Genomic DNA, 16,009 nt, shown 5'->3' with positions numbered 1-16,009 from the left:
AAAACTGGAATCGATACATCCAGGTGCCCACAAGTGTCACCGATCTGCTCCCATATTCCCATGACATATTTAAAACCTCTCCTGTCTCCACTCTGCTCCTTGTGAACAGCCGGCATGTTCAGTCAAAGTTTTCTTTGAGTTTTTGTCATGTGACTCTTCATCATTCATGGATTCCCAGACATTTTTTTTTTTTTTTACGAGAATTAAGTGATTTGAATGAAATAGCACTATTTTCAGCTTAGATGTTGATGTTTTTCCTGACAGGGAATGATTTGTTCAAAGACCATCTAAAAGTTTGAAAATGTGTGAAAATCTGAGCTTCTACTTGCTCTGCTGACATAGCGGGATGGCAGCACACGCTCGTTTGAGTATGAGAGCGTGTCCGACCGGCGAGCTAACGTAGACCAGATGCAGCCGGCAACGCCGTCCACGGCTCTAACAAAGTTGCAGTTAAGGGCAACAAATCAGTCAGTCATTTTCTTGACGAATCAATTGATTATTTTGTACCCAAAAAAACAAAAGAAATGGCAAAAATGTAAAGCGTATGAAAAACGGCCATCCCAATTCCCCCAAAACCCAAGATAAATAAAAGTGAACTGAAGCGTAATTATCTTCCCAATCTAAAACATAAAACATTTGAATAATTAAAAGTCAGAACGATAACAGATGGACCATTTCAGCTCTGTACACAACTTGACTGATAACTTCACTAAATTGCGATACGACGCTACATTGTATGGCGTTGAAATACTTCAGTAGTAACTCCACCTGAGCAACGACAGCACAAAACCCATCGCCAGCTGTCAGTCACCTCCAGAACACGCCTCCAAACACACTGGGGATGCACACGCATGCACCCGCCAGCGTCCCATGACAAGCAAGAGAGGAGGAAGAGGAGGAGAAAAATGAAAAGAGAACTCGGGGAACGACAAGGAAATCTTTCCAGACTTACCCGTGATCAGTCAAACAGGCTTTCATCATGTTCATCAAACTGTATATTGATGCAGATTCCCTCCAAGCGCAGAGTGTTGTTAAAATCCACTTCTGAAGAGGAGCAGAAAGCTGCCAGTGGAAGTAGCTGCTATGGAGTAGTTGAAGTAGCGCGCGGTAGTTGAGTGTGTGTGAGTGTGTGTGTGTAAGAGAGAGAGAGAGAGCGAGAGAGCGAGAGAGCGAGAGAGTGAGAGAGAGCGAGAGAGAGAGAGAGAGAGTGTCCAGGCTGCAGTTGTCGAGAGGAACTGGAGGTATGTGGTCTAAACACAACAAAAGCTGGTGCCTTGCTCTGGATTAAATATGCAGGAGGAGGCCCTCTTCGCATAAACACAAACACTCAGCAGATGAAGAAGTGGCACAGAGCAGATGCCTGCTGAGAGCCCTACCTGTCCTGGCCTTTTTTAATTAGATGAGAGCAGGCAAAACAAATGAACATCAACACGGTCACACGAGGCAGAACAAAAGGAAAGGGAGAAGAAAAGAGAAGGAAAAAAAGTGCTTCCTCAATCCTCAAAAATGTCCTTAATGAGAACAACAGAAGTTTATGGAGAAGCCGTAGAAGGGCGCGTGCATTTCACAAGTCACAAAGAAGATATTAGATATTTTTATCTTTCTGTTCTACATTCAAACTTTGCAGACGAGTTTGCTGATCATTTATTGATAAAACTCTGTGAAATCCGACATGAATGGAAATGCACAGGAACATGACCAAAGCGTGAAGACCTCAACATGAAACTGTGTAATTACAACTAACTAAAACACTAATTACATTTTTAAATATCACATTTAATTAATTGAAGTAGGCCATTTCTTTTTTTTTTGGGACAAGGTTTTTCTTTTTTATTAAACTACGTCCTGGATTAAAAATAATGCACCTTGTGATCCTTCAATTCATCTTTACATATATGCTTCTCCACTACTCGCCTCCTGGTGGAACTTGGGAAAAAAAAAATAAAGCTAATCAGCAGAAGAAAAAAAGAGAAAGATTCATACCAAGGTCCATTCAATGTCTTTCTTTCTAAAGCGTCTCAATTACGTCCCCACTTTCCTCCCTCCCTCTGGTTCTCTTCATCTATCGGTCTCACCCGCTGTTTTTCCTTTTTTTGATTCGTTTTGCTCATTTAGGACCGGAATGCAGAAGTGTGTGGCGTTGGGAGAAACTCAACAAAAAAAAAGAAGAAGAAAAAAAAACCAGAACGAGAGCCGAGCCCCTCCGCGAAAATCCGCCGTCAGATGCTGAGTGACACATACTGACGCGGCCAGTCAAAAAAGTCACTTTTGTGTGAAACCCTCTCAAATGGATCAGGGAGCTGGGGTGAGGGGAGGAATTGAGGGGGGAAAGGGAGTCAGAGAGAGAGAGAGAGAGAGAGAGAGAGCGAGAGAGAAGAAAATGAGACCTCTGGAAAATAAACAGGGTGTAGGGTTTCAAAGGCGAGGGGGACACAGGCATTCCATTGTCCGAGCCAATTATCAGTGGAAAATAATAACAACAGATGGATCCAGAGCGGCCAACTCGTGCCGGAGCGCCCCGGCGCTGGAGAGCAGATGATGAAATGTGAGAGTGCTGTAGGAGTGTGTGTGTGTGTGTGTGTGTGTGTGTGTGTGTAGTCAGACACACAACTCCGGACACCAGATGTGAACTTCTACCAGGAGTTTAAATATGTGCTCTCCAACACCTGCGGGAGGTGGGCGCACGACGCTCGTGGGACGAACTCCAGAAATGCGTGCATTCCTTCCGGGGCCGCAACGAAGCGTCACCCAGCGGCCGAGCGCATGCTCAGTTGACGAGGACCAATAGGAATGAAGGGGGCCGCCCCCCCCCCCCCGGATTTTTTCCGGATTCTTCTTCTTCTATTCCAATAAGCGCATATCCCAGATGACCTGGTGTGATGTTTTCATTTGATGTTTTTCCAGCGCGCCTAACGCAGACCTCATTGACTCCTTCATTCACGGATCCCTCACATCACGCAGACTGACAGGCAGCGGAGGGAGGGGCCTGGGGGGCCGCAACCTTAAAACAAAACCAATTCTCTCTGTGACTTGTCAAGGGTGGGAGATGTCTGCAGATAGCAGCACAAAAGATCTGCCCTTCCCTCTTTTCACAAGAAAAAGAGAAGTTTTCGTTTCATTAACTCCAGACTAAAGCGTAATTATCTCCCCATAGACCTTAATCACCAACAGAAGGATAATAGAACAAAAAAGCGGTTTCTTCTTCGGTCATTAAAGGTTTTTTTTTTATATTGTTGTTTCTTTTCCCCCTCCTCTGCACTTCAGATGAGTCCATCAAATGATGCAAAAGAATCACGAGGGCACGAGTTAAATCTATTTTTTTTTTCATATTGTCTCTTAAACACAGATCTTGGCCATGAAAGAAAGAAAGAAAGAAGACGACTCCTTTTTTCCATCTGCCTGTTTGACCTGACTGACGGCCACTGAGAGCAGAGGGCAGCCCACCCGGCACACACAGAGATGACTGAAGTGGCAAATGACTATGATTGAAAACGCTTGAAATAAAATCAGTTTGAACGGCCAAAACGCCACTCTGGAATCGCATATAATCTCAATGACTAACATTGCTTGAAGGTGCTTGTGATACTTAAATGATAACACCCCCCCACCCTCGACCGGAGAATCACACATAAGGATTTATATGGGAATAAAAGGACACAAAAAAAAAAGAATGGAAAACTTTGCCACGATTTAATTAGCTTATGAGAAATGATTGCTATTAGCGCATCTCGGCAAACGGGGTTGAGGCGTTTTGCTTGGGGGGGAAATAAAGAGTCATATTTTTGGTCGATGAGGAGACAAAGGGCTTTCAAACAGGAACTGGCGAGCCATCAGACGGTTTAGTGCACAGAGACTGAGGTCGAGTTAATTAGACTATTGTCATTTTAATCAGGACAGCTCGGCGGCCATCACTTCCTGAAAGAGCCAGTGGACTTTAAACGGCTGAGGGGTGTGTGTGTGCGCGCGTGTGCACATGCGTGTGTGTGTGTGTGTGTGTCTGTTAGGCCCGAGGTGTCACCCAGCTATGGGTTATGGAGTATGGTCTGGCTCCTCTCACATGCTCAGAACATTAATGAGCTGGAGACGCACCAAGGAAACAAAGACGCCCGGAGGATCACCAGGGGAAACTACTCGCCTCTACTCATGTCTCTGTTCATTTGAAAAATAATTTAAATATCAAATATTTGAAATAATTTGCTTCTCCCTGGCTATCAGATGCTGAATGGAGCGTCTTTCATGGCGTCGTTATTATGCTCTTCAGTGGCATTAGCATTTAAGACATAATCAATGTGGCCATATTTTCGAGGTGCTTGCCATTATGTTACAATAATGGTTTATTTCTTCCGGATTTCCATATTTTATGAATACAATCGGAAGTTCGTAATGACAAACCAAAGAATGGCAAATTATAGAGCAAATCTTTGCTGAATATCGTTAATCTAGAGGGAGTTTTAATCAAATCTGACAAAAGGGACTGATTTAGTCTGGGCTCTCCTTGAGTCACTTTGTTCCACCTTTCGTGGCAAAGAAATAAAATAAAATAAGGTAACGGCAACACCGATGGCATTTGAGTTGGGCCACCACCTCTGGAAGCGGGGAGGAGGAGCCGGACTCTGTCAATCAGCAGGGTGACGATGCAGCCGGCCAAACATTAACGCCAAAAACGCCTTTTGTGCGTGTCCCACGGCCAGAGCTCAGGTCATCTGTGGACAAGGTGACAAAAGGTGACCTGCAGACAAACGCTGGCGAACTGGCCCGCTGTGACACCGCCGCCCGCCCCGGGGCAGGACTGGCCAATGACATCAGCCCCGCGCCCGAGTACAAAGTCGACTCCATCGCGATATTTCATATTCACCGACCTCGAGGGAAGCTCCATTAAAAAGGGGATTTGAGCGCCGCTGTTTGCCTCCGTGCCACTTCTTCTTCTTTTTACTGCGTCTGTTTATGATTATATTAATAGTTCCGTAAATTCATCGTTTCTAACATTAGTCATTAATATTTCACAGGGAGTTAATATTAATCTGATCAGAAATTATCTTCCCTCAATAATTCAATGTATGCATTAATAATTCAATAAAAAGAATGTTCAGCATATTTGAAGTGGGGGTTGGAGAGAAAAGAGTGAAACTGGAGATATTCAATAACAGAGTGTGAGGCGAAGAAGCTGCATTACAGTTTGTTCGCTATTCGCTGAATACAACGTGAACCCACTCACCACTAACGCGCTGACTAACCGGGGAGGGCAACGGTTGTGTGCGTTCAGACGTAAGGCAGACACATGCAGACCATATAGCCTCTGTGCCGGTGTGTGTGTATATATATATATATATATATATATATATATATATATATATATATATATATATATATATATAAATAAATAAAAGCAAGCTCCAAACTGCCTGAGTTCCTCTATGAGAGATTTACAGGGATTAGATGGTGAAATAAAGGCCTAATCTTTATTTGACAAGGAGCCAATCTCTGACTCACTGTTGCGGCGAGTCTCTCTCTCTCTCTCTCTCTCTCTCTCTCTCTCTCTCTCTCTCTCTCTCTCTCTCTCTCTCTCTCTCTCTCTCTCTCTCTCTCTCTCTCTCTCTCTCTCTCTCTCTCTCTCTCTCTCTCGCCCCCCCTCACACTTAGGATGCATCCCGGGTCTTGCATGTGGTCTCAATCCAATTTTCATATGGGAAAAATAAAAAAGTGTTGTTTCCTCTAAAGTGTAATGATGCATAGTGCTGGAAGAACTTATTCCATAGATGATGTCCTATATATCGGGTGACACAGCTTAACCCTCATGCAAGTACATCTTGATGGATATTCCCTTTTGTCATTTTTTTTTTTTAACGCCTGATTGAAAATCTAACTGGTTTCCATCTGCAGTTTAATGACAGATGGGAGGAGATATTTCATGGAGATGTATAATCGAGACTGATAAACTATTAATCACGCCGCTGGACAATGACACCAGCTAAATTTAAACACAAAGTGAAAAGGCGTCAAGTAACATCCTCCCTCACTCTGTAAATTATTCATTGCTGGCGGCTGATATTGCGCAGCATATAGAATTAAACATTTTGCAGATTCCAATCTAATTGAAGTTTGTGTTGTTGGGGGTTTGAACTGGAGATGTGTTGCATTATGTTTAACTCTGTCACATATGTGCCCGTCTGCTCAGTAAAACACAGAATCACATGGTGACGAAGACGAGTGAGGAGAGGAAGAGGGCGATAAATATGACCTGGCAAGCTTGTGTTTCCACAGTACCAAAGATCTAAAAAAAGGGTCCTGTGCAACTTCGATTGCAGGGATTTTGCACTCCGGTTCTGTCGGTGGCGCTAATTTTCTTTGGCTCCGCCTACATTGCATCCCTTCTGGTGAAGTTCCTCCATTGGGAGACCTGTCGGATACCAGACACCGGTTCCATCACGGATTTGTTTGACCAAAAAGCCTAAAGATATACATTTGAAACATGTTGCATACACGCCATTTGCACACATCAAGCTCGTTGTGTTATTTGTTTAAGCTGCTGTGACACCTTGTTTCTCGAGTAAGGACTGCTCATTTAGTTTACCTGTCCCACCGCTTAGTGTGCTAAGCATTCTGATTTGTGTCTCCACTAACACATGTTCCTTGTCTAGTTTCTCCTTTACTGTGATCGGTGACGAGGCACCGTCCATATTTCACATTCTGTCCATATTTCACACCTTGCAAACAATCTGCAACTTTCACTTTGATTATTTTTCCTAAAATGGTTGGTTCCAACGAGGGAAACCCCCTCCCTAAATAAAAAAAAAACACTACATGCGAGAACACCCGTTAACATATGAAACTCTTTGTGCCCGCAACGGAAATGTTGTCTTTTTGGTGGAAGTGTTCTTTGTGTTTGCTGAGCACAAACACTTTTTAGCTGACAAACACGTTTTTTCTTACTATACCACGATTAGTCTTTGAGCACAAGGGACTACAGCTAAAAACAGTCGTCCCACGTTCCCAAATACGAAAAGTACAATGGTAAGAAAATGGCTGCATCTCAAAAAATGCAGCACAGTCAAGTATTTTCACACGGTAAATATCAAAAACATTCAATAAACACACTTTCATGTGATTCAAACATTTCTAAAGTTGCTCTGTTAGATACTAATCATGCCTGTACCAGATTTAAAGACTTCAGACAAACTTAAAAGATCACGCTAATTACAGTCGTGGGGCACAATCGGCACAATGAAAATGGAAATGATTGTTGTCGCCGCAACAATCAACACTGTCCGTTTAAACTAGATTGTGTGCTTTGGTTGCACATGGGTCTACAGTTCAAGACTCGGCTGTGCGCGTGCCACGAGCAGAAGCTCCGTCAGGTGGCCCATTATCCCTGCAAGAGGGCTACCTCTGTGGTTTTAGTCTCTCCTGTTTTTCCCCTGTCGCCGCAATGAAATAAAGATATGAAAAACCCCGTTTGGATGCTCCACTCCTGCTCCCTGTCTTTCTCCCTCTCTCTTCTTTTCAATGACCCGAGTTGGTTAGATCGACGTATGTAAATAAACTGCAGATGAAGCCGATGTTGATGTCGCATGTGCATAACAGACAAAGGGACACGGTAGGTTTTCCTTCTAAAGACTGGACATACGACGCTGGTACAGCTATCAGATGGTATTTTCCTAAGACAAAGGCTTTGTTTGTGAGCTCCATATCAGTGGTCACCGTGTTTCCTCTCCCTCCCTCTTCCCTCGTATCGTCCCCGGCTCGAACAGCAGCAAACAGAGTTGTACGCAAATGCATAAAAGCCACAGTGCATTATATTGTTTGGCGTTGACATTTGAATATTTAAACGGTGCGTTCAAGATCGAGATATTCCAAATTTCCATACACTGTGCATGCAGACGGTTAAGCTTGCCCACGTGCCTTCGCATGGCCCATTTGCATCTTTTCCTATCTAATGTTGGTTTGACACGCCGCCGCTTCCGTGATTATGTGCAACAATGCACGTTACCTGTGTTTAATAGATGACTAGTGTACGCGGTGGCCTGTGTCACAGCCACGAAACTGAGTCACCCACGTTCCTGTCACTTAACCAAATTGGCGAAGCTGATAAGCTGTATTTACATGGCGGCGTTGCCGGGTTGTGATTGCTATCAGAACCCCTCCCTCAACACACACACACACGCTTTAATGGAAAGTTGGGATATAACTTAGTGTGGGTCACAGCTGCCCTCGGGAAAATCGCTCAATTACAGCCGCGGATATAAACACTTGTGTGGCTGTCGGAGTGGTAAACAGATGTGGGGTGACAGTCTGTAGTGCGCGATCAGTCAAGCAGCTGCTGCTGCACCTTCAGTCATTCACTTGTTCCGATGATGGAATGGCGATTCCTCCCCCCCCACCGCCGGCGGCCGCGCTATTTGCTTACGGGGAAACGGCAACGGGCGGATTAAGCTGCCGAGAATATCATTAACACGTTCCCTGTGCAAAGCCGCACTTTTACCGCCGCTGTCAAACACAACAATCTGTTTGCGTGAAGTGGGAATTATGGACGGACCGAGTGCAACTTTGGTGCCCGTCTCTCTGTGCTGGCATCAGACGCAGCTCTGGGGAGAAAAAAAAAAACGACATACACACTATTCAAACTGGGAAAAAAAAAAGAAAAGAAAAAGAGACAACATAAAGAGCATTCACAATGATATCATATGATGTTATTTTGTTCCGGCGCTGTGTGCGTCTCGCTCTCACACTGCATTGAAAAGGACATCCCCTTCGGCTGTTGTCTCATTGGGATCCTACCTGTCACGCGTCTGATGTGACGCCCTTTGAGTGCAGAGTGCGCGCGTGATCAGAGCAGCGGCGGGCACCCACATGACAAAGTGACTCGGGGTGTCACAGCGGCCTACAAACAGGCCTGTCCTCATCCAGACAGGGAGCTGCGAGCAGTCGGAGGCGCTGGCTTGTCTCATCTGCCAGCAGCGCTTGCCCACCTCATCACAGCGCCCCCGCATCTGATGCCGCGCGTTCCTGCGCCCGACTCCCGTGGCCGGACGGCTGTTCTGATTCCAGCCTGCGCGACACATCTGTTGCTTGTCACGTCGCATTGCGCCCGTCCTCCAGGGGCCCGGGCGCGCCCGGGGGCAAATGTGCTTCCCATCCCCGTCCCCGCCCTTCTGTCTGTGTTTACAAACGAGTCTCGCGCTTACAAACAGGCCGGCGTGGTGGAAGGTCAGGAGGCCTTTGCGAGACACAACGTGCACCTGTGCACCCGGGTGTCGCGAGCCGTCACTCCTGCCCCGAGTGTATAGGCTGCGGAGGGTGAGTGCTCTGCATTAAAAGATGCATTATCTGCTAATAAAGCCTGCATGAAATCGTGAGTAAAAAATCTGAAGTAATTTGCAGTGTTGATTGTGTATAACAGGAAAGAGGGAAAAAAGGTATGGATCTCGGTCACTTTATCATCCTTTAAGTACTCCCCGTCATTGTGCACAGCCTTCTGAAAATCAATTATTTCCCTCCTAATTGAGAAAGTTTGCTGCAGCTGTAAATCAAATCTCCATCTGAGGTGCATTCCTCACAGTGTGCTCTTTATGGGCTTTTAAAAGTACCTCGCAAAGAGCATTTTCGCAAAACTACCGAAATCAAGGATATTCAACGCAGGACTCCTGCTGTCAGCTTAAATACACGGGCAACGACCACGGCTAATTGGATCCATCCCATCCATCTATCTATGAAGTACACATGCCATATCAGCGGAAATCAAACGACATTGTTTCACTCAGCGTATAAGGCGAGTCCAGCACTAAAGAGCCAGAGAGGTATTTATTAATGGGATGTTACAGTAGCTTAAGGGAGGGAGGGGTGGTGGGCTGCATTCACAAGTGCTTCATTTCTATGTCCTTGTCTTTCCAATCAATATTCAAAAGTGCCTCGTAATTACACGTTTAGGATTCATTTACATGCAAAGTGCCGGTGTGGTCATAAATTGCAGTGGAAAAAGTTCTGTCTGAGAGATTTTCTTTTTTTTTGTTGTTGCTTTCATCTCACAGAAAGGGTAATTATCGTATTTGTATTGTTTATATGAAACAATAGTATTGATAAACTTTTAATTCTGAATAAATAAAGCTTAAAAAAAATAGAAAACATGTCTACAAGAACAATTTGCATGAACCCCAGGCCTGTTATGTAAATGCAATCCCTCTTAAGAGGGTGGGGGAAAAAAATATTCAGATCGCTCATTTACATTGTCAAATGACAAAACACTCATACTTTCCATTTACTATCAAACTGTTTTGCAGAAGCACTAACCTGAAAAAAAGATGAGTGCCAGTGTAACAATACCGCTGCAACGGGGTTAGAGGGGTACGCGACATGAGCGAGGACCGTGACTGCTGTTTTGACCGGTCTGAAGACAACACGGTGTGTGTGTCTGTGTGTGTGTGTGTGTGGAGAGGGCGGGGTGTGGGGGGGGGGGGAGTGCTGCTATAGGACTCTAATATATTCAAAGAGGGATCATTTACTTAAGGCTTGCATCCAAGGATCAGCCTGGCCTTCATTAGCCTCAATCTGACATGAATGTGAACAACATGTTGGCTTGCCACATGAACGCTGCCCCTCCTCCCTGCCGACACACACACACACACACACACACACACACACACACACACACACACACACACACACACACACACACACACACACACACACACACCTCCCTCCTCAGGAGACCTGTGCAGCAAATTCCTCTGGAAATATCACAGGTTGTTAGCATTCCAGAGAGAATTTTACATGGGTGTACACTCAGGCCTTAATTAGAGACACTATTTGATCATTCGGCAGCTGGGCTTTATTAAAAATACGGTTCACATCGCCCCACAGTCACCCCCGGCTCACAGAGGCAGAAGAGTCTATGAAACGGGAGTATGCATATTCATTACTTGGATACATGGGGTCCCTGTACGGGGGAGATCTAGGCACCAGCAAAGCAGTATTTACACATATTTTATTGCAACATTTGACAGTGGCATCCACTTCTCATATTTTAAAAAAGCTGTCCCGGAGAAATAACGCCAGAAAGGAGTCATATAAATTCATTAAATTAATTAGTGTGGCTTCCAAAGAGAGTTTAAAGGCCCCCATGATGGTCCAAATGTTATTTTAGAGCTGGAACTGGCACCGGCCACGCCAAATGTTACATAAAAATCTCAGGTGGACATGGATAACACTACAGATGGGGACTCGAAAACCGGTACGTAGTTATCTGGTACCTTGGTAAAGCCTTCCCCTGACGCCATCGACCAACCATACAGGACACGCCCGAATATTTGTCCATGTTAAAAAATCACATCTCACGCTAACGAAGGTTACATTAAGTAGCATGATGGTTCGCTCATTCTCTATTCAGTGGAAATGAACACTTGGCAAAGGCAAAGTGGTCTTCAGGATGTGTTCAAATGTAATCTTGTAAAATGTAGCATTTGGGAAGAAACTTTGGGAATTTTGACCTGATCTTACCACTGAACTGCTAATATTTTGAAATTAAAATGATTAATGCAGAGATTTATTTCATTTTTTCAATTAAGTATTTAAATAAAAAATACAATAATTTACTTGTGTATCATTTAAATTGCGTTTTATGCCTACAAACACTACGGGAGACAACAACAAAGTGCAGCACTGTGGACAGCAACTCCGCACCCTCAGAAAAAAAAAGGGTTGCCGCAGAAGCAATCGTGTGTAATTGGAACACAGGAACTTACCGTGCATGTAATCGCCTCAGTGTGAAATATATCGCACGTCTAAAATGTTATTCCTTCATTTAGTGCATAGGTTTCAAATAAGTGTTCGCTAAAATTGCTGAGTGGCCGCAATGCCAGGCAGTGAAAAAAACATATATTTCAGACCCTGCGGAAAACATATAAATATAATATATACTACAATATTAAAAATCAACATTGTAATCCTTTTCCACTGAAAGCCTCGACCTAAATGTCAGCACAGAGCCTGAGCTGCATCGACCTGAAAAGAACAGAAGAGATGTAAACTATATCTGACCAAGGTCGATGGGGACTATAAAACAAACACCGGCTTTAAGGTGAAGTCTTCCCCCCGTGAAGGTTGGCCGTGTTGTGTGTTTACACTACACGGCAGGCTTTGAAATTGTTTTGCAGTGTGGAGTCTGCCCAGGGTCATTGTTTGTTTTTGACGTGTTTATACACCACACATGGAGTAATGACTTCGAGAATAGTCGGGTGGCGATGCAGACACGCATCCAGCACACTGTCTGCAATTTATTTTTGACTTTTCGGGTTCAACTTTTTTCGACACCGAGAGGCGACTGAGCCCCGTGGTCGCCGTCAGCATCATTCAAAGGGATGCAAATATCGAGGTACATCGGGACACGAGGGAATCGGTTGCAATGCAAAACCTTGGCTTATCATTTAGTTGCACCAAATTTCACAAAAGAAAGTGCCACGTGTCCCACAGTGTGTCCCAAAAGTTAGAAGACATTGATGCAAAGCTAATACGCAAATAATGTTCGCTAACCGACTCGTACTTTCTACGGACGTGCGTGAGGAGTACTTACTTTGATCTCTGCCTCCACAGGATGTCGCCACCGGAGTCTCCTGGCTGATAGAAGAGGAAGACAAGGGGTGGGGAAGGGAGGAGGAGGAAGAAGAGGTTAGGGAGGTGGGGGAGAAAACAGTAGAAATGAGTTGAAACATGAAGGTGACAACAAACAAAAAAAGCAAACACATGTTGCAAACATGTTTTGTTTTCCCCGCAAAATCTCCTCATTAAATACGAGGAGGCTATTTGGTTTATCGTGGTGCACACCATGGTAAACACACACACACACACACACACACACACACACACACACACACACACACACACACACACACATATGAGAGCAGGGTCACTTTGGAATTAATATTCATTAAAGCAGAATTAAATGGGTTTCACAATTTGTGTGTGTGTGTGTATGTGTGTGTCCTCCCTTTAAATATGTGTGGATTCATATTTAGCATCTTAAACCAAGGGAGTTCTTGATTAAACAAATAATGACACAATCCAAAATACTGTAAATTAATTTGAGCATCGCACTAATTGCGTTTAAACACTGCTCCTCTCTGACCTTGGATCAAGCGTGTTTTAATTACTTGCTTCGGAGGGCTGAATCCCTACAGTGTTGACGGGAAAATAAAAACGGTGAAAGTTTTTACGCCTCTAAGTGTTTCCTTTTTTGTAAATTCAACACAAACAAAGCTCAAACCGTAACACACATGAGCTCTCGGCCTCTCACGGTCTTGTCCCTGTCCCGTGCCCTCCTGCCCCCTTCACCTCAACTCCTTCCCTCCGCGGAGGGAAGAAACAGCGACATGTGTTTCCTGAAAGGGAGGAGTGGTTGGAAAAAGCCCATCCTGCCGCCCCCCTGAGAGTCACACCGCCGCCCCGCCAGAGACGCCGCCGCCCTTTCTGCAGAGCCAGCAAAAGTTCCCCGAGAGGGGAGTGTCCGCCAACCCAAACACGGCTCATTCTCTTCTCTGTGGGCCGCCGGCCGACCCGCGTGGGCCCGCGCCGGGCTTCCTGAGGGCTCGCTGCAGCTGGAGCACTTTGAATAAAGGTAACAGCAATGTCACGGCTACTGTAAACTTGCCGGGCCGCTCCTGTCAGCAGGACGTTCCCAATCAAAGCAAGACACAACCCCACCTCAAACACTCTTTTTTCCTTTTCTTTTTTTCCACTGCCCCCCCCTCCCCCGAGTCCAAACTTCCCACGAATTACAAAGAGAGCACACAAGCGAGAGGGCAACCACTGTTCCCTGATCTTGCCAAACAAAATGCCAAGAGACCAGAGGAGTGACATTCAGCTGTGGGGTTTAAAAATATGAGCAATTTGAAAATGATTAGAGTCTTATTTTATTGTTGAGCGGCGCTGACACAGGAGAGAGGAAACCAGAACAATCAAGCCAACTGACTTTTTTTTCTTTTTTTTTCCAGCTGAATTTAGAAACACTAATTAGTTTTGCTCTCGTTAAGCCAACCTGAAAACGACCAATTAGAAAGTGAAAATGAGACGCACAGAGGAAACAAGAGCTCGTCGTTTCCACCGTTTTGAGTCCCACGTGCACAACTTTACTGTGATGACTTTCACACATACTCTCTCACGCACAGACACACAACATGACTGGCACGGCGTCCTCCTAAACCCGATGTCACGTACACGCTCTGACCAGTTAATGGTACTTTACATCAAATAGCATTTTGCTTAGTTAAGAGGGAGACCATTACGGATCTGCGTGGCCACATCAAACCCAGGCTGAGCAGCTTGGCCATGCAGATGTCTGAAGTACCGGGTTGGGGAGAGGACGCGGCCCACCGGGCTGACCACAGCGCCAGCTGGTTTCGGCTATGGACCGACCAGGGCCAAACCGTTACCCCCCACAGGTGCCTTGTTTCTATGAAATTCCTCTTTCAAGAGCACTGGAGTAATTCCTCAGCATGTAAAACTTTTTAATACCAACAGCGGGGGCTGGTACCTCCATGTGTTTCATGCTTAACAGTGCATTTCACCTGCTGAGTGCTCTGTGTTTGGCAAGTCATTAGAGAGCAACGTAAAAACTTGTGGAAATCATCTTCAGGAATTTCCCCCGCTATCCTCCCCCCCCCTCCCTCTTTCCTCCCCGCGAGCGAACAGTGGCGAGCGTTTCATCACTGTCGGGCTGAAGACGGATGGGCTGTCAGTGCCTTCCCCTGTCCAGGATCCAGCTCCTGGGCTGAGGGAGTGGCTAAAAAAAGGGTCGGGGCTACGCTTTTGTCCGGGGCTTGCGCCTTTATATACCGGGAGTAATTCTCAGATGCCAGGTCGCTGCCAACGTCCTTGCAGCCGATGGCAGAGAGGCCAGCAAGTTCACATTAACTGCAGAGTGTAACTGCGCTGAACATCTGCTCATGAATGAGAGCGCTGCCCACTAACTCAGCGAGTTGAGGCCCGCTGATGAAAAATTCAACGTTCTCCTGGCTGGCACGCTTGTTTTGCACAATTCTCCTGAGCCCCTGACCCCCCCCCCACTTCCTCCTCCTTCCTACCTGCCCACCCTCCAGATTATATTAGAAGAATTTCAGCGCGGCCTGGTGTATCTGAGAGAACAGCTGGCACTGAAAGGGGATCTGCTGCTCGGCGAGAGCTCGGGGACTTCACACGGGATCTGCCTTCCCCTACATCGTTTGTCCTTGAAGGTATGTGTGTGTGTGGGTGGGGGAGGGGGGTAGAGAAATATCAGTGTTAAGCACGCAGGTAATAATAAGAAAGCGGAGGCTACATTTTAGCTGATTGCACCAGGCGGGTGTGCGCTACAGAGGACGGAGCATAACCGATGAAGACAGGAATCGATACGGAGTGGAGAGGGAGAGAAGACGGAGAGGGGCAATTGTGACAATAAGTAGCTTCCTCAGGGGACCCATTCAGCGCACCTCACCTTTGTTTGGCTTGTTTGGCTCATTAGATTGTTAACTAGGACCCACCCCCCCACGCTCCCCATCCCTTGCACTCCCAAACCATACACAACCACAACTATGGCACCATGGTGACACAGTAGCAGTCTGTTCAGTCGGCGACGACGTCAAAGACTTTGGAAAGTACGGTCCGCAGTTGTGCGGGAGACAAAAAACAACTAAAAATCTGTGTTTACGGTGACAGGAACTGATGAAAGTCTCTCTCCTCTTAAAGAAGAGGAAATAGATTTAAAACATTTTAAGGAAGCGACGACTCCGAGCAAACACTAAGAATAACAGATTACCACACTCTGTAATTTCACTTCGCCTTTCTGTAAAATACAGTTTACAATTTTTTGTGTGTCAGCAGCACACGACACAACCTGAGTGTCATCTCATTGTTGGTTTGATCTTAATCAAGGTGCTCCGTTATACAATGCACTGAGTGATGTTGGAAGCACGGCAATAGCCCCCACCCCCTCAAAAGGATGTATGAATATAATATTGCCATTGAAAACCAAGAGGAGAGAAGCTCA

General features: G+C 45.5%; 1 protein-coding gene across 7 annotated transcripts in view; it reads right to left on the bottom strand.

Annotated features, from left to right (window-relative positions):
• The window catches only part of foxp1b (forkhead box P1b), a 149,127-nt gene that overhangs the window by 106,182 nt on the left and 26,936 nt on the right, over positions 1-16,009 (bottom strand). For 5 of the 7 annotated variants that reach the window (XM_068593986.1, XM_068593990.1, XM_068593991.1 and 2 more), the window contains exon 3: positions 12,563-12,606. The gene's annotated coding sequence lies outside the window, so the exon portion shown is untranslated. The remainder of the gene's footprint in view (positions 1-12,562; positions 12,607-16,009) is intronic. The other 2 variants (XM_068593988.1, XM_068593989.1) reach the window with 1 other exon arrangement.

Source organism: Clinocottus analis, unplaced genomic scaffold, assembly GCF_023055335.1.
Source record: "Clinocottus analis isolate CAN_PGR_092001 unplaced genomic scaffold, fCliAna1.0.p SCAF_3, whole genome shotgun sequence".
In the NCBI taxonomy this organism is placed as follows: Eukaryota; Metazoa; Chordata; class Actinopteri; order Perciformes; family Cottidae; genus Clinocottus; species Clinocottus analis.
The sequence above is the reverse complement of the archived record's forward strand: the minus strand, read 5'-3'. Positions and strand labels throughout refer to the sequence as shown.